Consider the following 22,756-nt stretch of genomic DNA (forward strand, 5'->3'; position numbering starts at 1 on the left):
AGGTAAAGTTTTGGTAATCAAAGCAGAACTTTTGCCGGTCATTTTATTTGTGGGCCTTGTATTTCCCATGAATAATTTATGGTTAAAAAGACTTAAAAAAGTTTTATTCTTTTTTCTTTGGAGCTCGCAGATGGAAAAACTATCCAGAGACAAGGTATGCAGAGAAAAAAGGCAAGGAGGCAAGAGTATGCCTGATCTTGATATGTTCATTTACTTGAAATTTTTCAGCTTCGTGATAAAATGTGTGTTATCCAATACAAAATGTGGTATGTGGACATTATTCTTCACAGGTTATGTCCTGCAGAAATATTCATGGGTAAAGTTGGAGTTACACAGACCTTATGCTCTGATTCTCCCCAAGTTTTACGAGGTGGTGGAAAAAATTGTAGTGCAGTTTAAACTACAGCATGTAAACATTGAGGTGTTAAAAGATCAGAGAAAGCTAACATATTACGTGCAGCAAAAGAAAATTACATTACCAATCGAACGGTATCCAGTTGCAGTAGCCAAACAAATTTGGAAAAATGTGTCTGCTAATTGTTTATTTAACCCCTTAACGCCGAAGGACGGATATATCCGTCCTCAGCAGCTGCTAGTTCGCGCAAGAGGACGGATATATCCGTCCTGTGATCGCGCGGGTACTGACAGTTTACCCACGCGATCAGCGGCAGGAGCACGGCTGTTATACACAGCCTGGCTCCTGCTGCAACTGCCGGAATCGAAGCACGCGCCGATTCCGGCAGTTTAACCCATTAAATGCCGCTGTCAACAGTGACAGCGGCATTTAATGTGTTTGACAGAGGGGGGAACTCCCTCTGTCTCCCGATCGGCGCCCCCGCAAACAAATCGCGGGTCGCCGTCGGGTTTCCATGACAGCCGGGGGTCTAACAAAGACCCCCAGGTCTGTCTTCAGCATCTGCCTGTTAGGCGATGCCGGAGGCATGACCTAATAGGTTGCCTGTCAGTTTTACACTGACAGGCAATAATGCTTTGGTATACGAAGTATACCAAAGCATTATATATGCGATCGGCACATCGCATAGTGAAGTCCCCTGGTGGGACTAAAAAAAAAAAAGTAAAACCGTTAAATAAAGTTTGTGAAAAAAAAAATAAAAAAAATTACAGTCAAAGTCAAATAAAACTACTTTTTTGCCCCAAAAAGTGGTTTTATTTAATAAAACGGTCAAAACAAATCACACATACACATATATGGTATCCCCGCGATCGTAACAACTTGACCAATAAAATGAACACATTAATTAAACCGCCGGATGAACGGCGTCCAAAGAAAACGCAAAAAACAACGGCAAAATTCTCTCTTTTCTCCCATTCCCCCCATAAAAAATAAAATAAAAGTTCATCTATAAGTCCTATGTACCCCAAAATAGTACTAATGAAAACTACACATTGTCCCGCAAAAATCAATCCCACGTACGGCCACATCGACGGAAAAATAAAAAAATTACGCCTCTTGGAACGCGGCGATGCAAAAACAAGTAATTTTTTTCTAAAAGGGTTTTTATTGTGCAAACGTAGAAAAAACATATAAAACCTTTACACATTTGGTATCCCTGTAATCGTGCCGACCCATAGAATAAAGTTAACATGTTATTTACGCTGCATAGTAAACGGCGTAAATTTATGTAAATTTATAACGTGAAAATTAATGCTGGAATAGCTGCTTATTTTCAATTCTCTCCTAAAATAAAGTTAATAAAAGTTAATCAATATGTTATAAGCATCTAAAAATGGTACAATTACAAAATACAACTCGTCCCGCAAAAAACAAGCCCTTATACGGCTATGTCGACGGAATAAAAAAAGAGTTACGACTCTTGGAATGCGACCGTGGAAAAACAAAAAATAATCCTTGGTCATTAACGTGCAAAATGGCCCGGTCATTAAGGGGTTAATCCGCAGAAGGATCTAGCCTGGGCAGCAGTGCATCAGTGTGTCCCTGTTAGGGATTTTCAGCATAATAGGGGTTTAGTTAGATCAGCCAAATGTCCCAGAAGCCATTGTGGTGAGTCAGAAACTGTGGAACATCTACTATGGGCGTGTAAATATGCAAATGACGTCTGGGAGAAAGCATCTAGCTTCATAAAGGAGGTTGGTAAGGTGCAGACTATTGGTTACAAACAGGTACTATATGGAGTCTCCTTAAATCTAATGAGATGTGAAAACCGAGTCGCTTGGCAAGTGATAAATTCTGTGAAAGATGCATTGTGGAAAGCAAGAAACATCGCTCTCTTTAAAAGAGAAGAGATTACTCCCAGAGATTGTATTAAATTGGTGGTTGCTAACATGTACATCTATTTTCTGTTGGATTGTAAAAAATCGCAAAGTAATGCTGTGAATTTGTGGAAAGTTGAGCAGTGGTCAAATTATTTCCAGATTTAATTGACTTTCTATTTTTCTGTTTTTCAGAATATCAGCCTCATGGACAGCCTTAAAGGGAAAGGAACATTGTAAAGGGAAAGATATGAGGATATCTGGTGTTATGGCTAGATGTAATGCTATTGTGTAGAAGTGTAATTCAATTACATTGTAATATTTTTGTGTTATGAGGAATATCATATGATTCTGATTGTATTGTGTTTTTTTTTTGTGGTATTTCTATTGTATTATGGTTTTGTGATATATTTGTAAAATTTTGTGAAGTTTTGTGTATTTTTTGTGTGAGATGTATAAATTGTATTGTGTTTCTCAATAAAAAGATAAAAAAAAAATCTGTTCTTATCAGTTTAATATCTGATACGTCCCCTATCTGGGGACCATATATTAAATGGATTTTTAGAACAGGGAGATGGAAATAGAGCTTGCTCTGTCCACTCCACGCATTGACCTGGTATTGCAGTATTTCCAGGACCGGTGCACCCTTTCCTTATGTGTTGACTAAAATCAGATTCCAAAAGTGTTTTTTGTGTTTGCCATTGTTTCTGTCTTTCTGAAGGGATCTCCCCTTTTAATCCCATTATTTCAACACCTGTTGGACAATGCATGAGTGATAATGAGCTAATTGATTAAATGCAATTAATGAATACATTGCCACCTCTTGTTTTGTGTCGTCTGTGTGTCTGTGTTTCCGGCATTTCACATTGGAACAGCTCATTCACCTTCCTTGTCTTCTCTCCGCCCTCCCTTTTAGGTAAGTTAAAGAGCTGCACCTGAGCCAGCCACTGATTGATGCAGCACCACAGTCAAATAGTGGAGTGGAGTAGGGGAACAGCAAACAGCCATTAAAGCCGCCCGCCCGCCCGCCACAATGGACCTACCTGTGTACACTAGATGGATGTGATGGAATGTACTGTCGTCCCTACATTTCAAGAAGGAGTAAGAATTGCAGTTGCAACAAAGCCTTGCTTGCCTACAAAGAGAGCAGCAATTTGGATTTGTTACTATGTTACCTAGAAGAATAACAAACTGTGCAAGGATGGAGGTTGTAGGAGCAAGGAGAAGTTGTCTGTAAAGTTGGTGGATGCTTATTTTCCATTTTGCAGTCCCTTGTCTCCCTCTTGTGGCCTCCTGGAGGCAACTAGCTGTGCAAAAAAAGACAGCCTGGCGGCCGGCTGTTGCAGTGTTGCCCTCTCAGGCAACACTGAGTGACTGACTGAGCCGCACCGTCTTATATAAAGTTCAGACGGAACTTTGCACGTGTCATAGTGGAGCCCTGAGGAGCCAGAGCCAGCTTTCTGACATCATAATGGGGCCTCAGAGATAAAAGCCTGGGCCCAGGCAGTGTTGGTCAGTGCTGCTCAGCAGGCAGCACTGGACTGGACTGGATTACAGCTGATACAAGGTGTGAAGGAACAAGGGGTGGCTGTGGGCATGCACTGGCTGCCGCTGCCAGTGTTTATCTGCATGGCAGCAGGGCATTTGGGCGTTGCCAGGAAGGCGTTTTTATGTAGATTCCTCCTCTTTCAGCACTGCATTGTGGTGCAAGCAAAAGAAGCAAATCCTGTCTGGCTTCCTCTCCGGCCTTTATTCACCTCCCGTGTAGCTGTGAGTGTGTGAGCCTGCAGGGCCCCATGGAATTGCCTAGAAGTAGGCTGAATCGCTGCAAGGGCTGAACAGCAGTATCGGGCAGGCTCGGGCAACGCGCGGCCCGTTCGGGTTATCGCTTCTCGGCCTTTTGGCTAAGATCAGAGTTTATTGCTCTGGTCTTGGTCAGGGGGTGCGGGTTTTCCCTTGGGAGGAACCAGAGTGGTGATCGTTCTGTGATCGTGGATCGGCAGGTATAGTCAGCATGGATGCAGCAAGGACAACACCAGTGGAGAGAACCATTCGAATTAAGGTAGACCCAAGTGATTTTGGTAAGAACACCATTGAATTTGTTGGAAGGAAGCTGGTGGTCGACATGGCAGGTATCCCTCTTTATAAATTATTCTGTGTGCAAGAAAACAGAAAGCAAGGATTGTATGATGTGTCCTTTCAAGAAGAAAATGACTGTTTAAATTTCTATGAAGCCTTAAAAGTGAATGCTAACTGTGAGGTTTTGAAAAATGTCTCTTTTGTGCCTCTATTTGCTATGGGAGAGAGGGTACTATTTGTACACGTCTTCAACCCATTTACCCAGCTGGACTTAATCAAGAACTTTCTGAGTTTATATTGCACCAGTGTGAAAGGGGGAACCAAAATGACCAGCTCATTGAAAGTGTTCAATGGAACTTATACATTTTTCGTCCAGTTTAAGCTGGACCCGGATTGTATTGGTGGAGTTAAGAGCCCTCCATTGTCCTTTTCCATTGCTGGCTATAGAGGATATTTGTATTATCAAAATATGCCAAAATTTTTCCGGTTCTGTCACCAGTTTGGTCACACTAAGGAGTGCTGCCCTGGGGTGAAGGTGTGCAAGAATTGTAAGATGGCTGGACATGAGGCAGGTGCATGTATGGAACCCCGATCGTGTGATCTGTGTGGTGAAGTGGGGCACCTGTATAGAGATTGCCCAGTGGGCAAGAAGAGAAAGGAGAAGGAGAAAGAGGAAAAGGAAAGAGAGGCACAGAGACAGAAGAATATCCAGAAGCAAGAGGAAGCCAATGAGAGGTTAAGGATAGAAAGGGAGGTGGAGGAGCAAAGGCAGAAAGAAATCCTTGTTGCAATATTGGCTGAGGCTGAGCGAGATAGCACGCAGGTGCAGGCAATTGAGGAAACTTTCATTGAGGACATGCCAAGCCCTGTGGTAGAAGAATCTCAGAGGATATCAGAATGGTCTTCCTCTGGAGTGTTGAGTCCAGTGAGAGAAGTGGAGATGTCTTTTCGCCCACAGAGAGTGGGGAACTTTCCAAAAAAACAGAGAATTGAAGTGGTGGAGACGCAAAGTGTGGAGACGGCGAACGCCTTTCAGGCATTGTTTGAGCCGAACATGGAGTATGAGACTAGTGAAGAAAACTCTCCCGGGCCTTTAACCCGGAAAGTTTGAGGGTTCTGCTTTGTGTTTTTTCACCTTTTTCTGCCTAGGGCAGTTATAAAATGTCGTTTAAAATTTTGTCTTCCAATGTCCGGGTGTTTAAAAACCGGGCCAGGAGAGCAGCCATTTTGGAGGAATTGTCTTTCAGTGGAGCAGATTTAATTTGTGTGCAGGAGTGTGGGATATAGTATATAGTTAAGCAGGAGGAGTGGGGTTTTGGTGCAGCAATATGGTCATGTTCTAGTCACAATAGAAATGATGGTGTGGGGGTTTTGGTTAGGAGTAGCAGGGTGGAGGTTTGTAGCTACACAGTGATTGAGGAGGGGCGGTGCCTGTTAGTGGTTATAAAAGTATGTGGTGTGAATGTGCGTGTAATTAATGTGTATGCGTCTGCAAAAAAGGAAGAGAGAGTGGAGTTGTTTGAGAGAATTAAACTGTTTTTGCCAGGTAGGGAACATATTGTGTGGGTGGGGGATTTTAACTGTGATACTAGAGGGGATTTGGATGTGTCTGGGAATGTGCTAAAGTCTGTACTCACTGATTTTGGATTGAGGGATGTAGTACACCTGTGTGGTGTTAACCCTATAGTAGATACTTATTATGCGGATAGTGGGAGACACAGTAGTAGAATTGATATGATTTTCGTTTCTAAGGGGGTGATGGGTAAGGGATATATGCAAATGAAGGTAGGATATTCTGATCACGAGTGCATTAAGTGTGAGTTGGTCTGGGATGAGGATTGTGGGAGTGGGAGGGGTTTATGGAAATTGAATGTGAGTTTGTTGGATGATGAGAGTGTTTGTGGAAAATATGTGGATACATATAGGTTTTGGTGTGAGAAAAAAGGTGATTTTGTGGATATAATAACATGGTGGGATTGGGTTAAAGAAAGAACACGTGTGTTTTTTAGAAAGGTTGGTTATAGGAAAGCTGTGGAGAGAAGGAAGAGGTATGAATGTTATAATATAAGGTTGAATTTTCTCCAGAAGGTTAAAAAGAGAGGTTGGAGTGTGGATGAGGAGATTGATTGTGTGAAAAATGAGATGAGGGAATGGTTGTTAGAAAAAGGTAGAAAGATTATGTATCAGTCAAAATTAGATAAATTGGAAAAGGGGGAAAAATGTTCTAGGTATTTTTTCAAAAAAGTAGTGGGGAAAAAGGAGGATTTGGTGAGAGTGTATGATAAAAATGGAAGGGTGGTGAAAGGAAAAGCAGTGTTTCCTGTGGTTGAACGTTTTTATAAAGAATTGTATGCAGTGAAAGAGATTGATAGGGACTTGGAGGCTGAAGTGGTGAGTATGATTGAAAATAGGGTGGAAGTAATTGAATATGCAAATTTGATGAGAAATATTGAGGAGGATGAAGTAAAGAGAGTGTTGGATAGTATGGCTGTGAATAAGACTCCAGGGGATGATGGGTTACCGATGGAATTTTACATAAAAATGTGGGATGTGATTAAGGATGATGTGGTGCAAGTTTATAAATTTATGTGGGAGAATGGTAGGATGGTTGAAAGTATGAAAAGTGGGGTGGTGGTTTTGATTTATAAGAAAGGGGATGTGAATGATGTTAAAAATTGGAGGCCGATTACTTTGTTGAATGTGGACTATAAGGTGTTTGCTAAGCTGATTGCAAATAGGATGAGAGATGTGATTGGTCAGGTGGTTGGGGAGGAGCAAGTGTGTGGAGTGCCGGGGAGGAGGATTAGTGAGAATTTGTGTTTGCTGAGAGATGTGAAATGGGATAGCATGGAGAGGAAACAAGTATTGAATGTTCTGTCAATTGATTTTGAAAAGGCTTTTGATCGTTTGGCGCATGATTTTTTATTTAGAGTTTTGGTAAGAATGGGTTTTCCTAGTGACTTTGTGAATGTTGTAAGAGTGTTGTATAAGAATGTGTATAGTAAGATTCTCATTAATGGATGGGTTGGTGGTGAGATAAGTGTGGGTTCCGGTGTGAGGCAGGGGTGTCCCCTGTCTCCGATTGCCTTTATTTGTGCGATTGAGCCTTTATTACAGATGTTTCGGAAGGATAAATGTATGAGAGGTGTGAAGATTCCTGGTTGTGGTGGGAAAGAAGTAAAAGTATTAGCATACATGGATGATGTGTGTGTGATTTGTGAATCCGATGCTGCGGTAAGGCGTGCTAAATTGTTAGTTGCTTTGTTCTGTGGGGCATCTGCATTTAGAGTAAATTGGGATAAGAGTGAATGTAAGAGGTTTGGGAACATTGGGAGGAGAGAAGATTTAGGTGTAAAATGTGTGGAAGGAGCGATTCAGATTTTGGGGGTGAAATTTGATGAAAAATTGGATGGGAATGAAAGTTGGGAGGATGTTGGTAAAAAGATTATTAAGAAAATGAATTTCTGGCGTTTGAGAGAATTGTCTTTTGCTGGGAAGATTCTTGTGATTAAAAGTGTGATTTTACCAATTTTGTTGTATGTTGCTTTTGTCTTTCCGCCAGGGTATATGATGCTGAGAAGATTGAATAGAGTGCTGATGGTATTTTTTTGGGGTTCTAAGATGGAGAGAGTGAAGAGAGAGACTGTGAGGAAAAGTGTAAAGAATGGGGGAATGGGGTTTCCTAATATTGAGGTATATTTGGGAGTGAATAGTGTGTTTGCAGTAAGAAGGATGATGGGAGGTGATTGGAAATTTGCATGTATGGTAAGATATCTGAGTGGGAGTGTGTTATGCAGATTAGGATGGATAGGGAGAGATTTAAGAGTGCCGTATGCACTTATATGTCCAAAGTGGTATCTGTATGTGGAAAAGTTTTTGAAAAGCTATGAGTTGTTGGGGAAGGGTGATGTGTTGAGAAATAAAAAAGAGATGTTGAGCTGTATTGAAGGAAAAGAAGTGCAGTGTCCTATAAATATGGTGAGAAGGGCGAATGTAGGGAGAGTATGGAAGAGTTTGGAAACGGATGGGATAACAAATAGACAGAAAGAGATTGTATGGCAAAGTATGCATGGAGCGTTGCCTGTGAGAGAGTTTCAAAGAAATCGTGGGATTGGGAGGAGTGAAGCATGTCCTAGAGTGGGGTGTGGAGGGTGTGAAAATATTTTACATTTATTCTGGAATTGTGATGTGGCTCAGGAAGTGTGGAAGGGTGTGAGTCCTTTGTGTAAAGAGGTGGTTGGGGTTAAAAAACTGTCGTTTGAGGTAATAATGTTTGGGTTGGGAATGTTAGATAGGAAAAAACAGAGGGTGTGGTGTATTATGTTAGCAATCATTAAAGAAGTTTTGTGGGATGTAAGGAATTTGTATGTCTTTAGAAGAAAGGAAGTGACGGTAGAAGGGTGTTTGAGGATGATTTTGGATAGAATGTATGTGGTATATTTGTCGGACAAGAAAAGGTTTGGGGAAGCAGATGCAGAGGGTATTTGGAAATTTTTGAAGTGGAGGTATGTAGTTAAAGTATAAATGGTGGGTGGAGTGAAGGGTTTAGACTAAGGTGATGGGATTTGTATGCCTTTTTTGTTTAATTGTAAATGTAAATAAATATGTTTAAAAAAGAAAAATCATTGACCCGATGATGAGCTTAAAGAAACGCACTAAATACAGAGTGTACGTTTGGTGAAAGTGTTTGAGGTGCAAAAAATATAATGAACTTATATTTTTACCTCTGAGGGTTAAAAAAAAAAAAAAAAAAAAATAAAAAATCTGTTCTTATCAGTTTAATATCTGATACGTCCCCTATCTGGGGACCATATATTAAATGGATTTTTAGAACAGGGAGATGGAAATAGAGCTTGCTCTGTCCACTCCACGCATTGACCTGGTATTGCAGTATTTCCAGGACCGGTGCACCCTTTCCTTATGTGTTGACTAAAATCAGATTCCAAAAGTGTTTTTTGTGTTTGCCATTGTTTCTGTCTTTCTGAAGGGATCTCCCCTTTTAATCCCATTATTTCAACACCTGTTGGACAATGCATGAGTGATAATGAGCTAATTGATTAAATGCAATTAATGAATACATTGCCACCTCTTGTTTTGTGTCGTCTGTGTGTCTGTGTTTCCGGCATTTCACATTGGAACAGCTCATTCACCTTCCTTGTCTTCTCTCCGCCCTCCCTTTTAGGTAAGTTAAAGAGCTGCACCTGAGCCAGCCACTGATTGATGCAGCACCACAGTCAAATAGTGGAGTGGAGTAGGGGAACAGCAAACAGCCATTAAAGCCGCCCGCCCGCCCGCCCGCCACAATGGACCTACCTGTGTACACTAGATGGATGTGATGGAATGTACTGTCGTCCCTACATTTCAAGAAGGAGTAAGAATTGCAGTTGCAACAAAGCCTTGCTTGCCTACAAAGAGAGCAGCAATTTGGATTTGTTACTATGTTACCTAGAAGAATAACAAACTGTGCAAGGATGGAGGTTGTAGGAGCAAGGAGAAGCTGTCTGTAAAGTTGGTGGATGCTTATTTTCCATTTTGCAGTCCCTTGTCTCCCTCTTGTGGCCTCCTGGAGGCAACTAGCTGTGCAAAAAAAGACAGCCTGGCGGCCGGCTGTTGCAGTGTTGCCCTCTCAGGCAACACTGAGTGACTGACTGAGCCGCACCGTCTTATATAAAGTTCAGACGGAACTTTGCACGTGTCATAGTGGAGCCCTGAGGAGCCAGAGCCAGCTTTCTGACATCATAATGGGGCCTCAGAGATAAAAGCCTGGGCCCAGGCAGTGTTGGTCAGTGCTGCTCAGCAGGCAGCACTGGACTGGACTGGATTACAGCTGATACAAGGTGTGAAGGAACAAGGGGTGGCTGTGGGCATGCACTTGCTGCCGCTGCCAGTGTTTACCTGCATGGCAGCAGGGCATTTGGGCGTTGCCAGGAAGGCGTTTTTATGTAGATTCCTCCTCTTTCAGCACTGCATTGTGGTGCAAGCAAAAGAAGCAAATCCTGTCTGGCTTCCTCTCCGGCCTTTATTCACCTCCCATGTAGCTGTGAGTGTGTGAGCCTGCAGGGCCCCATGGAATTGCCTAGAAGTAGGCTGAATCGCTGCAAGGGCTGAACAGCAGTATCGGGCAGGCTCGGGCAACGCGCGGCCCGTTCGGGTTATCGCTTCTCGGCCTTCTGGCTGAGATCAAGTGTAGTGCTGTTTATTCGTATCAGCTCTGCCTTGGTCTTGGTTGGGAGGTGCTCAGGTACCCTCTCTCTCGGCCTCGGGGGATCGTCCAGGTTCGCCTGGACTTCACCCCCGTGCTGCTATTTGGGAGAGAGGCTTAGTCCTGAGCAACGGGTTGCGATCCATATACCCCCGTGTAGGTTTCGGCCGAAAAGGGGAGTTGCGTTAGTTGGTTACAGTGACCCGTGTGTCTCTGTGGTGCGCATACAAGTTGGTGGTTTGTAATGGCAGGAAATGACAACCCAACATTTGAGCCGAATTTCACTCGGCTCAAAAACTCTATACGTTTTACGTATACGGAGGAGGCTCCAGCAAACGGCGGTCTGAAACACCTGATCGAGGAAGTGCTCCTGGGAGTGTTCGCAATCCGACCCTTGGAGATTTTGGCAATCCAGGACTATCCTAGGCGTGGGATCTATGACGTGACCTTGCGATATGACGGTATTTACTTGGATTTTGTGAATCGCTTGAAAAAGGTAGGCAGAGATCCCAGGCTGAAAGGGGTCCAGATTGTGGAGCACTTCCCCTCAGATCGAAAACTCATGGTGATTAAAATGTATTCCCCTTATATAACTGAAGAGGAGATTGTGTTCTTTCTGAAAAATTACTGTACTCTAGTTATTCCTAAGGGGAAGGTTATGAATGAGTTTGATGTGTGGACTTCAAAATGGAAATTTTTTGTAGAATTAAAAGACAATCCCAAAACACCTGAGGAAAAATTGGTACCCCCAGCTCGTTTTAAATTGGGCAATATTAATGGTGATATTTTTTTTAATGGTATGGAGGAATTCTGAAGAATCTGCAAAAAATATGGGCATTCAAAAAATGATTGTGAAAGTACCTGTACAAATTGTGGAAGTAAAAATCATACGGTTCGAAGTTGTAGTGAACCAAAAAATTGTAGTTTATGTCAAGATCCCAGTCACTTCTATGCATCCTGTCCCCACAGACAGAAACCGCAAAAAAATATGCACCAACCTCAACGTGGGAGACAGCTTGGAAACCAGCCAGCCCCAGAAGAGGAGGCAAATATGGAAGCCCAGGAAGCAGGTCACGCTACAGAAATTTCTACCGGTAAGTCTGTTGTCTCTCTTGACAGTGAAGGATTCCAGTCGCAGATTAAAATGAAAGACCGTCAAAAGGAGAGGAAAAGGATGGAGAAGCAGGGGACGGGGATGCTTTCCTCTTGCAGGGAAGGTAGTAACCCGGAGGAAGCTGCATCTCAGGCTCAACTAAAAGAAGAATCGGGTGCAAAAAAAAGGAAAACAGGTGATCCTCTAAATCGGGAAGTACTGAAGATGGGAAACCGTTATTCGGCAATACAACCTGAGGGAGAACTTGAAACACCCAGCATCATCTCGGAAACCCCGGAAGAAATGGCTCAGACGTCTGTCAGACAGCCTGGGGCTTCCCATACAAGAAGCCGCACGGAAGAGATGGACTATGGGTCAGAACCGCCAGAAAGGGGTAAGAAGACAGTGACGAGTGATCCAAATACTCTCCCTAGTCCTCTCTGTGAGGATTTTTCGGAGGAGGCAACAGACAGTGATTCCAGCTCAACAGACTTATTGCGCTGCGTGACCTCTAGGGGTGACCAGGATATCTCTGACAGTTCTCAGGGGTTGGCTAGGCTGGAAGAAGAAATTAAGACTTTAAGAGGTTGAAATTTGTGTTTTATCCCACCTTTTAACTTCATTGATGGCAGTTTTGAAAGGACTCTCCCTAAATGTAAGGGGTATCAAGTCAAGCACACGCAGAACAGTACTTTTTAATTATCTATCCCTGCTTTCCGCCTCGGTGTTCTTCTTGCAGGAGTGTGGCATCCCTCATCAGGCGGAATATAAGAGGTATGAAAAAGATTGGACATATGGGACTTCGGTGTGGTCTGGTTCCAATATAACAAAATCTGCAGGAGTGGCAATACTTTTTAAAGGTAATGTTAATATTTCCTTTAAACAAGAAATTTTACCAGGTAGGATTTTATTGGTTAAGGCCTTTCTTAATGGTGTTATGTGGCAGTTTTTAAATTTTTATGGATCACCGAACAAAAAAGAAAGAGAAGAGATGTTGGAAATTTTACCTCTGTTTATTAATAATTCCTGTCCTTTAGTTTTAGCCGGGGATTTTAATTGTGTTTTAAGAGGTGAAAAAAGATCTACACAATCTTCCAGTAGAAACTATGACAAAACTTCTGGTCTATTAAGTAATATCGTAACTGACTTTAAACTTACAGATGTTTTTAAAAATTGCAACAAAAAAATGTCTGAACTGGAAAGTACTACATGGAGTAATATACGATGCAGCTCAAGAATTGATTTTATTTTTTCTTCTCAGCAAATCTTACCTGTCCACTGTGAACTTTTAACTAACATGTTCTCTGACCATAAAGGCCTTTTATTTGTCTTAAATCTTGATCCTGGTTTTAGAAGAGGTGCTAGTTCATGGAAGATGAACGTGTCGCTTTTAAAAGATGAAAAAATAATGGCAGATTTTACTAAGTTTTACAACAGGTGCAAGCAGAAAAAGGACCCTACAGAATCTATGAGAATATGGTGGGATAAAATGAAGAAAAATATAAAAGAATTCTTTATCAGGTATGGAGTTCAAAAAGCAAGAGAAAAGAGAGCGGTTTACGAAAAATATAATACACAATTACAAACACTCTACAAAATGAGGTCTGTGGGGATAGATGTGACTGAAGAAATAATACACGTTAAAAAAGAGGTAAAAACATTTTTGGAAGATAAAGGAAAATAAATAATCTTTAAGGCTAAAATACAACACATTGAAGAAAATGAAAAGTGCTCCAGATATTTTTTTAAAAAAAGTGTACAGAGGAGAATTCATATAGAAAAAATGGAAGGAGAAACAGTAATTGATAATATTTTGGAAAAAACACATACTTATTATAAAGACCTTTTTAACGAAAAAAATGTGGATAAAAATGTTATGGATGATGTTTTAAAGGAAATTTCATGTGTTTTAGATTCTAATGCCCAATCTGTTTTATTACAGCCCATTACAGAAAAAGAAATACTGGATACCATAAATAGTTTTAAGTTGGGTAAAGTTCCAGGAGCTGATGGGGTACCAATTGAATTTTATAGAACGTTTTATGAGGTTTTAAAGGATGATCTTTTATCTCTCCTTTTAGAAGCTTTTAACTCAAAAATTTTACCAGAATCTTGGAAAATGGGTGACGTTTCTTTATTGTATAAAAAAGGTAATAAGGAGGAGATCAAGAATTGGAGGCCGATTACACTCCTAAATTGTGATTATAAGGTAATGGCCAAGATCTGTGCAAACAGATTAAAAAACGTGATTGAGACGCTTATTCATCCAAACCAAGTATGTGGAATCCCAGGTAGGAGTATATGGGAAAACCTAAACCTCATAAAAGACCTGATAGATGACGCAAACAGCAGGAAAAGCAACTTGGCAATTTTAATGGTAGACTTTGAAAAAGCATTTGATAGGGTCTCACACCAGTTTTTATTTAATGTTTTAGGAAAGATGGGCATACCAGGGAATTTTTTAAATTCTTTAAAGGCATTTTACGATAACTGTCAAAGTAGAATTTTAATTAATGGTTTTAAGTCCCAGGCTGTTCCCCTCAGGTCCGGTGTGAAACAAGGCTGCCCCCTATCACCCCTACTTTTTATCTGTGCTCTTGAACCCCTTTTATGCATGATCAGGAGAGATAATGATATTCGTGGAGTATCTCTCCCTGGGAGCAAAGGTATAGAAGCCAAGGTAGCAAGTTATATGGATGATGTCGCCATAACCTGTAAAGACAACATATCACTAAAGAAGTCTTTAAAACTAATCAACAATTTTTGCTGTGCATCAGGTTTTAAAGTTAATTTTAATAAATGTGAAATTTTAAAGATAGGTGCAATAGACATGAGTGACATTGAAGTTCCAACTGTAGAAAAAGTGAAGATTTTAGGTGTATATTTTAATAAATACAATGATGTAACAGAAAACTGGGAGGGGATTATGCAAAAAGTGAACCAGAAGTTGTGCATATGGAGATTACGAGAGCTGACTATGGAGGGCAAAGTGCTTATTATTAAAATGGTGATCCTGCCCTTGATTTTATACCTGAGCTTGGTCTTCCCCCCTCCCACTCGAGTTCTATGTAAATTACAAAAAGCATGCTTCACCTTTTTTTGGAACTCAAAAATGGAAAAATTAAAAAGAGAAACTGTTTTTAAACCCAAAGAAAAAGGAGGAAAGGATTTTACTGATTTCAGAGTTTTCTTATATACTAAATTTTTTTCATTATGCTTTAGGAATTTTTTTAAAGAAAACTACTGGTCCTTCCTTTTAAAATATAATTTGGGGAATTGTATGAGGCGTCTCGGTTGGTTTAAAACTGACCTCAAGCATCCGTATAGTTTTGACACACCATATATTTATGACATTTTTGAGAAAATTGTTGTCCTTTTTAATCTCACTAAGGTAAAAACAGAGGTCTTAATGAATGGCAAAGTGTTAACTAAGTTTATTTTAAAATCCACTGAAGTATGTATTATTGGTAATTTTAACGAAATACAATGTAAAAACATATGGAGAATGATGAATTGTTATTATCTTTTTAATTCCCAGAAAGATCTAGCCTGGAGCTGCGTCCACAGTTGCCTGCCATGCCGTTCCTTTCAGCACAGAAGAAGACTATCAAACACTGCCGTATGCCCAAGAGAGGGATGCCACCAAGAAGAAACAGTCTTTCATCTTTTATGGACTTGCGCTTTCTCAAAGACTATATGGAGCAAGATTTTGCCACTTTTAAGAACAATTACAGCAATTAAAACGTTAAACTATTATGTAATTCTATATGGACAGATAGATTGTGATTGTACGCAAAATAGATGGACGGCATGGAGGATCATCAACTGTGTGAAGGCAGCTCTCTGGAAGGCACGGAACATTTTACTTTTTAAAAAGGATATCTTGTCGGTGGATGATGTATATGGGATGATTTTAAGTGAGATGTATTTATACCTGTTACTTGATAAACAAAAAGACGCCTCTGCATATGTAAAATGGCATTTTAATGATTGGAATTGATCAATTAATGTATTTGCACCTGTATGTAAATCTTTGAAATTTGAATAAACGGTTTTGTATCGTTGTGGTACAGCCAAATCAAAAAAAAAAAAATCTGTTCTTATCAGTTTAATATCTGATACGTCCCCTATCTGGGGACCATATATTAAATGGATTTTTAGAACAGGGAGATGGAAATAGAGCTTGCTCTGTCCACTCCACGCATTGACCTGGTATTGCAGTATTTCCAGGACCGGTGCACCCTTTCCTTATGTGTTGACTAAAATCAGATTCCAAAAGTGTTTTTTGTGTTTGCCATTGTTTCTGTCTTTCTGAAGGGATCTCCCCTTTTAATCCCATTATTTCAACACCTGTTGGACAATGCATGAGTGATAATGAGCTAATTGATTAAATGCAATTAATGAATACATTGCCACCTCTTGTTTTGTGTCGTCTGTGTGTCTGTGTTTCCGGCATTTCACATTGGAACAGCTCATTCACCTTCCTTGTCTTCTATCCGCCCTCCCTTTTAGGTAAGTTAAAGAGCTGCACCTGAGCCAGCCACTGATTGATGCAGCACCACAGTCAAATAGTGGAGTGGAGTAGGGGAACAGCAAACAGCCATTAAAGCCGCCCGCCCGCCCGCCACAATGGACCTACCTGTGTACACTAGATGGATGTGATGGAATGTACTGTCGTCCCTACATTTCAAGAAGGAGTAAGAATTGCAGTTGCAACAAAGCCTTGCTTGCCTACAAAGAGAGCAGCAATTTGGATTTGTTACTATGTTACCTAGAAGAATAACAAACTGTGCAAGGATGGAGGTTGTAGGAGCAAGGAGAAGTTGTCTGTAAAGTTGGTGGATGCTTATTTTCCATTTTGCAGTCCCTTGTCTCCCTCTTGTGGCCTCCTGGAGGCAACTAGCTGTGCAAAAAAAGACAGCCTGGCGGCCGGCTGTTGCAGTGTTGCCCTCTCAGGCAACACTGAGTGACTGACTGAGCCGCACCGTCTTATATAAAGTTCAGACGGAACTTTGCACGTGTCATAGTGGAGCCCTGAGGAGCCAGAGCCAGCTTTCTGACATCATAATGGGGCCTCAGAGATAAAAGCCTGGGCCCAGGCAGTGTTGGTCAGTGCTGCTCAGCAGGCAGCACTGGACTGGACTGGATTACAGCTGATACAAGGTGTGAAGGAACAAGGGGTGGCTGTGGGCATGCACTGGCTGCCGCTGCCAGTGTTTATCTGCATGGCAGCAGGGCATTTGGGCGTTGCCAGGAAGGCGTTTTTATGTAGATTCCTCCTCTTTCAGCACTGCATTGTGGTGCAAGCAAAAGAAGCAAATCCTGTCTGGCTTCCTCTCCGGCCTTTATTCACCTCCCGTGTAGCTGTGAGTGTGTGAGCCTGCAGGGCCCCATGGAATTGCCTAGAAGTAGGCTGAATCGCTGCAAGGGCTGAACAGCAGTATCGGGCAGGCTCGGGCAACGCGCGGCCCGTTCGGGTTATCGCTTCTCGGCCTTTTGGCTAAGATCAAGTTTAGTATCTGTTCTTATCAGTTTAATATCTGATACGTCCCCTATCTGGGGACCATATATTAAATGGATTTTTAGAACAGGGAGATGGAAATAGAGCTTGCTCTGTCCACTCCACGCATTGACCTGGTATTGCAGTATTTCCAGGACCGGTGCACCCTTTCCTTATGTGTTGACTAAAATCAGATTCCAAAAGTGTTTTTTGTGTTTGCCATTGTTTCTGTCTTTCTGAAGGGATCTCCCCTTTTAATCCCATTATTTCAACACCTGTTGGACAATGCATGAGTGATAATGAGCTAATTGATTAAATGCAATTAATGAATACATTGCCACCTCTTGTTTTGTGTCGTCTGTGTGTCTGTGTTTCCGGCATTTCACATTGGAACAGCTCATTCACCTTCCTTGTATTCTCTCCGCCCTCCCTTTTAGGTAAGTTAAAGAGCTGCACCTGAGCCAGCCACTGATTGATGCAGCACCACAGTCAAATAGTGGAGTGGAGTAGGGGAACAGCAAACAGCCATTAAAGCCGCCCGCCCGCCCGCCACAATGGACCTACCTGTGTACACTAGATGGATGTGATGGAATGTACTGTCGTCCCTACATTTCAAGAAGGAGTAAGAATTGCAGTTGCAACAAAGCCTTGCTTGCCTACAAAGAGAGCAGCAATTTGGATTTGTTACTATGTTACCTAGAAGAATAACAAACTGTGCAAGGATGGAGGTTGTAGGAGCAAGGAGAAGTTGTCTGTAAAGTTGGTGGATGCTTATTTTCCATTTTGCAGTCCCTTGTCTCCCTCTTGTGGCCTCCTGGAGGCAACTAGCTGTGCAAAAAAAGACAGCCTGGCGGCCGGCTGTTGCAGTGTTGCCCTCTCAGGCAACACTGAGTGACTGACTGAGCCGCACCGTCTTATATAAAGTTCAGACGGAACTTTGCACGTGTCATAGTGGAGCCCTGAGGAGCCAGAGCCAGCTTTCTGACATCATAATGGGGCCTCAGAGATAAAAGCCTGGGCCCAGGCAGTGTTGGTCAGTGCTGCTCAGCAGGCAGCACTGGACTGGACTGGATTACAGCTGATACAAGGTGTGAAGGAACAAGGGGTGGCTGTGGGCATGCACTGGCTGCCGCTGCCAGTGTTTATCTGCATGGCAGCAGGGCATTTGGGCGTTGCCAGGAAGGCATTTTTATGTAGATTCCTCCTCTTTCAGCACTGCATTGTGGTGCAAGCAAAAGAAGCAAATCCTGTCTGGCTTCCTCTCCGGCCTTTATTCACCTCCCGTGTAGCTGTGAGTGTGTGAGCCTGCAGGGCCCCATAGAATTGCCTAGAAGTAGGCTGAATCGCTGCAAGGGCTGAACAGCAGTATCGGGCAGGCTCGGGCAACGCGCGGCCCGTTCGGGTTATCGCTTCTCGGCCTTTTGGCTAAGATCAAGTGTAGTATCTGTTCTTATCAGTTTAATATCTGATACGTCCCCTATCTGGGGACCATATATTAAATGGATTTTTAGAACAGGGAGATGGAAATAGAGCTTGCTCTGTCCACTCCACGCATTGACCTGGTATTGCAGTATTTCCAGGACCGGTGCACCCTTTCCTTATGTGTTGACTAAAATCAGATTCCAAAAGTGTTTTTTGTGTTTGCCATTGTTTCTGTCTTTCTGAAGGGATCTCCCCTTTTAATCCCATTATTTCAACACCTGTTGGACAATGCATGAGTGATAATGAGCTAATTGATTAAATGCAATTAATGAATACATTACCACCTCTTGTTTTGTGTCGTCTGTGTGTCTGTGTTTCCGGCATTTCACATTGGAACAGCTCATTCACCTTCCTTGTCTTCTCTCCGCCCTCCCTTTTAGGTAAGTTAAAGAGCTGCACCTGAGCCAGCCACTGATTGATGCAGCACCACAGTCAAATAGTGGAGTGGAGTAGGGGAACAGCAAACAGCCATTAAAGCCGCCCGCCACAATGGACCTACCTGTGTACACTAGATGGATGTGATGGAATGTACTGTCGTCCCTACATTTCAAGAAGGAGTAAGAATTGCAGTTGCAACAAAGCCTTGCTTGCCTACAAAGAGAGCAGCAATTTGGATTTGTTACTATGTTACCTAGAAGAATAACAAACTGTGCAAGGATGGAGGTTGTAGGAGCAAGGAGAAGTTGTCTGTAAAGTTGGTGGATGCTTATTTTCCATTTTGCAGTCCCTTGTCTCCCTCTTGTGGCCTCCTGGAGGCAACTAGCTGTGCAAAAAAAGACAGCCTGGCGGCCGGCTGTTGCAGTGTTGCCCTCTCAGGCAACACTGAGTGACTGACTGAGCCGCACCGTCTTATATAAAGTTCAGACGGAACTTTGCACGTGTCATAGTGGAGCCCTGAGGAGCCAGAGCCAGCTTTCTGACATCATAATGGGGCCTCAGAGATAAAAGCCTGGGCCCAGGCAGTGTTGGTCAGTGCTGCTCAGCAGGCAGCACTGGACTGGACTGGATTACAGCTGATACAAGGTGTGAAGGAACAAGGGGTGGCTGTGGGCATGCACTGGCTGCCGCTGCCAGTGTTTATCTGCATGGCAGCAGGGCATTTGGGCGTTGCCAGGAAGGCGTTTTTATGTAGATTCCTCCTCTTTCAGCACTGCATTGTGGTGCAAGCAAAAGAAGCAAATCCTGTCTGGCTTCCTCTCCGGCCTTTATTCACCTCCCGTGTAGCTGTGAGTGTGTGAGCCTGCAGGGCCCCATGGAATTGCCTAGAAGTAGGCTGAATCGCTGCAAGGGCTGAACAGCAGTATCGGGCAGGCTCGGGCAACGCGCGGCCCGTTCGGGTTATCGCTTCTCGGCCTTTTGGCTAAGATCAAGTTTAGTATCTGTTCTTATCAGTTTAATATCTGATATGTCCCCTATCTGGGGACCATATATTAAATGGATTTTTAGAACAGGGAGATGGAAATAGAGCTTGCTCTGTCCACTCCACGCATTGACCTGGTATTGCAGTATTTCCAGGACCGGTGCACCCTTTCCTTATGTGTTGACTAAAATCAGATTCCAAAAGTGTTTTTTGTGTTTGCCATTGTTTCTGTCTTTCTGAAGGGATCTCCCCTTTTAATCCCATTATTTCAACACCTGTTGGACAATGCATGAATGATAATGAGCTAATTGATTAAATGCAATTAATGAATACATTGCCACCTCTTGTTTTGTGTCGTCTGTGTGTCTGTGTTTCCGGCATTTCACATTGGAACAGCTCATTCACCTTCCTTGTCTTCTCTCCGCCCTCCCTTTTAGGTAAGTTAAAGAGCTGCACCTGAGCCAGCCACTGATTGATGCAGCACCACAGTCAAATAGTGGAGTGGAGTAGGGGAACAGCAAACAGCCATTAAAGCCGCCCGCCACAATGGACCTACCTGTGTACACTAGATGGATGTGATGGAATGTACTGTCGTCCCTACATTTCAAGAAGGAGTAAGAATTGCAGTTGCAACAAAGCCTTGCTTGCCTACAAAGAGAGCAGCAATTTGGATTTGTTACTATATTACCTAGAAGAATAACAAACTGTGCAAGGATGGAGGTTGTAGGAGCAAGGAGAAGTTGTCTGTAAAGTTGGTGGATGCTTCTTTTCCATTTTGCAGTCCCTTGTCTCCCTCTTGTGGCCTCCTGGAGGCAACTAGCTGTGCAAAAAAAGACAGCCTGGCGGCCGGCTGTTGCAGTGTTGCCCTCTCAGGCAACACTGAGTGACTGACTGAGCCGCACCGTCTTATATAAAGTTCAGACGGAACTTTGCACGTGTCATAGTGGAGCCCTGAGGAGCCAGAGCCAGCTTTCTGACATCATAATGGGGCCTCAGAGATAAAAGCCTGGGCCCAGGCAGTGTTGGTCAGTGCTGCTCAGCAGGCAGCACTGGACTGGACTGGATTACAGCTGATACAAGGTGTGAAGGAACAAGGGGTGGCTGTGGGCATGCACTGGCTGCCGCTGCCAGTGTTTATCTGCATGGCAGCAGGGCATTTGGGCGTTGCCAGGAAGGCGTTTTTATGTAGATTCCTCCTCTTTCAGCACTGCATTGTGGTGCAAGCAAAAGAAGCAAATCCTGTCTGGCTTCCTCTCCGGCCTTTATTCACCTCCCGTGTAGCTGTGAGTGTGTGAGCCTGCAGGGCCCCATGGAATTGCCTAGAAGTAGGCTGAATCGCTGCAAGGGCTGAACAGCAGTATCGGGCAGGCTCGGGCAACGCGCGGCCCGTTTGGGTTATCGCTTCTCGGCCTTTTGGCTAAGATCAAGTGTAGTATCTGTTCTTATCAGTTTAATATCTGATACGTCCCCTATCTGGGGACCATATATTAAATGGATTTTTAGAACAGGGAGATGGAAATAGAGCTTGCTCTGTCCACTCCACGCATTGACCTGGTATTGCAGTATTTCCAGGACCGGTGCACCCTTTCCTTATGTGTTGACTAAAATCAGATTCCAAAAGTGTTTTTTGTGTTTGCCATTGTTTCTGTCTTTCTGAAGGGATCTCCCCTTTTAATCCCATTATTTCAACACCTGTTGGACAATGCATGAGTGATAATGAGCTAATTGATTAAATGCAATTAATGAATACATTGCCACCTCTTGTTTTGTGTCGTCTGTGTGTCTGTGTTTCCGGCATTTCACATTGGAACAGCTCATTCACCTTCCTTGTCTTCTCTCCGCCCTCCCTTTTAGGTAAGTTAAAGAGCTGCACCTGAGCCAGCCACTGATCGATGCAGCACCACAGTCAAATAGTGGAGTGGAGTAGGGGAACAGCAAACAGCCATTAAAGCCGCCCGCCCGCCCGCCCGCCCGCCACAATGGACCTACCTGTGTACACTAGATGGATGTGATGGAATGTACTGTCGTCCCTACATTTCAAGAAGGAGTAAGAATTGCAGTTGCAACAAAGCCTTGCTTGCCTACAAAGAGAGCAGCAATTTGGATTTGTTACTACGTTACCTAGAAGAATAACAAACTGTGCAAGGATGGAGGTTGTAGGAGCAAGGAGAAGTTGTCTGTAAAGTTGGTGGATGCTTATTTTCCATTTTGCAGTCCCTTGTCTCCCTCTTGTGGCCTCCTGGAGGCAACTAGCTGTGCAAAAAAAGACAGCCTGGCGGCCGGCTGTTGCAGTGTTGCCCTCTCAGGCAACACTGAGTGACTGACTGAGCCGCACCGTCTTATATAAAGTTCAGACGGAACTTTGCACGTGTCATAGTGGAGCCCTGAGGAGCCAGAGCCAGCTTTCTGACATCATAATGGGGCCTCAGAGATAAAAGCCTGGGCCCAGGCAGTGTTGGTCAGTGCTGCTCAACAGGCAGCACTGGACTGGACTGGATTACAGCTGATAAAAGGTGTGAAGGAACAAGGGGTGGCTGTGGGCATGCACTGGCTGCCGCTGCCAGTGTTTATCTGCATGGCAGCAGGGCATTTGGGCGTTGCCAGGAAGGCGTTTTTATGTAGATTCCTCCTCTTTCAGCACTGCATTGTGGTGCAAGCAAAAGAAGCAAATCCTGTCTGGCTTCCTCTCCGGCCTTTATTCACCTCCCGTGTAGCTGTGAGTGTGTGAGCCTGCAGGGCCCCATGGAATTGCCTAGAAGTAGGCTGAATCGCTGCAAGGGCTGAACAGCAGTATCGGGCAGGCTCGGG

At 43.1% G+C, this 22,756-nt stretch overlaps 6 non-coding genes and 1 pseudogene across 6 annotated transcripts; all 7 read left to right on the top strand.

Annotated features, from left to right (window-relative positions):
* Positions 1-2,698: 2,698 nt before the first annotated feature.
* LOC142685294 (U2 spliceosomal RNA) lies at positions 2,699-2,882 on the top strand. Its single transcript, XR_012854798.1, has one exon. It is a non-coding gene; the product is annotated as a U2 spliceosomal RNA (small nuclear RNA).
* Positions 2,883-9,025: 6,143 nt separating this feature from the next.
* Positions 9,026-9,227, top strand: LOC142685296 (U2 spliceosomal RNA; annotated as a pseudogene).
* Positions 9,228-15,664: 6,437 nt separating this feature from the next.
* On the top strand, positions 15,665-15,852 carry LOC142685303 (U2 spliceosomal RNA). Its single transcript, XR_012854805.1, has one exon. It is a non-coding gene; the product is annotated as a U2 spliceosomal RNA (small nuclear RNA).
* Positions 15,853-17,086: 1,234 nt separating this feature from the next.
* On the top strand, positions 17,087-17,277 carry LOC142685274 (U2 spliceosomal RNA). The gene has a single exon (XR_012854780.1). It is a non-coding gene; the product is annotated as a U2 spliceosomal RNA (small nuclear RNA).
* A 1,234-nt stretch (positions 17,278-18,511) lies between these two features.
* Positions 18,512-18,702, top strand: LOC142685342 (U2 spliceosomal RNA). The gene has a single exon (XR_012854831.1). It is a non-coding gene; the product is annotated as a U2 spliceosomal RNA (small nuclear RNA).
* A 1,226-nt stretch (positions 18,703-19,928) lies between these two features.
* LOC142685270 (U2 spliceosomal RNA) lies at positions 19,929-20,119 on the top strand. Its single transcript, XR_012854777.1, has one exon. It is a non-coding gene; the product is annotated as a U2 spliceosomal RNA (small nuclear RNA).
* A 1,226-nt stretch (positions 20,120-21,345) lies between these two features.
* Positions 21,346-21,536, top strand: LOC142685343 (U2 spliceosomal RNA). Its single transcript, XR_012854832.1, has one exon. It is a non-coding gene; the product is annotated as a U2 spliceosomal RNA (small nuclear RNA).
* The last annotated feature ends 1,220 nt before the right edge of the window (positions 21,537-22,756 follow it).

The sequence above is a fragment of the Rhinoderma darwinii genome (assembly GCF_050947455.1).
Source record: "Rhinoderma darwinii isolate aRhiDar2 chromosome 5 unlocalized genomic scaffold, aRhiDar2.hap1 SUPER_5_unloc_13, whole genome shotgun sequence".
NCBI lineage: Eukaryota > Metazoa > Chordata > Amphibia > Anura > Rhinodermatidae > Rhinoderma > Rhinoderma darwinii.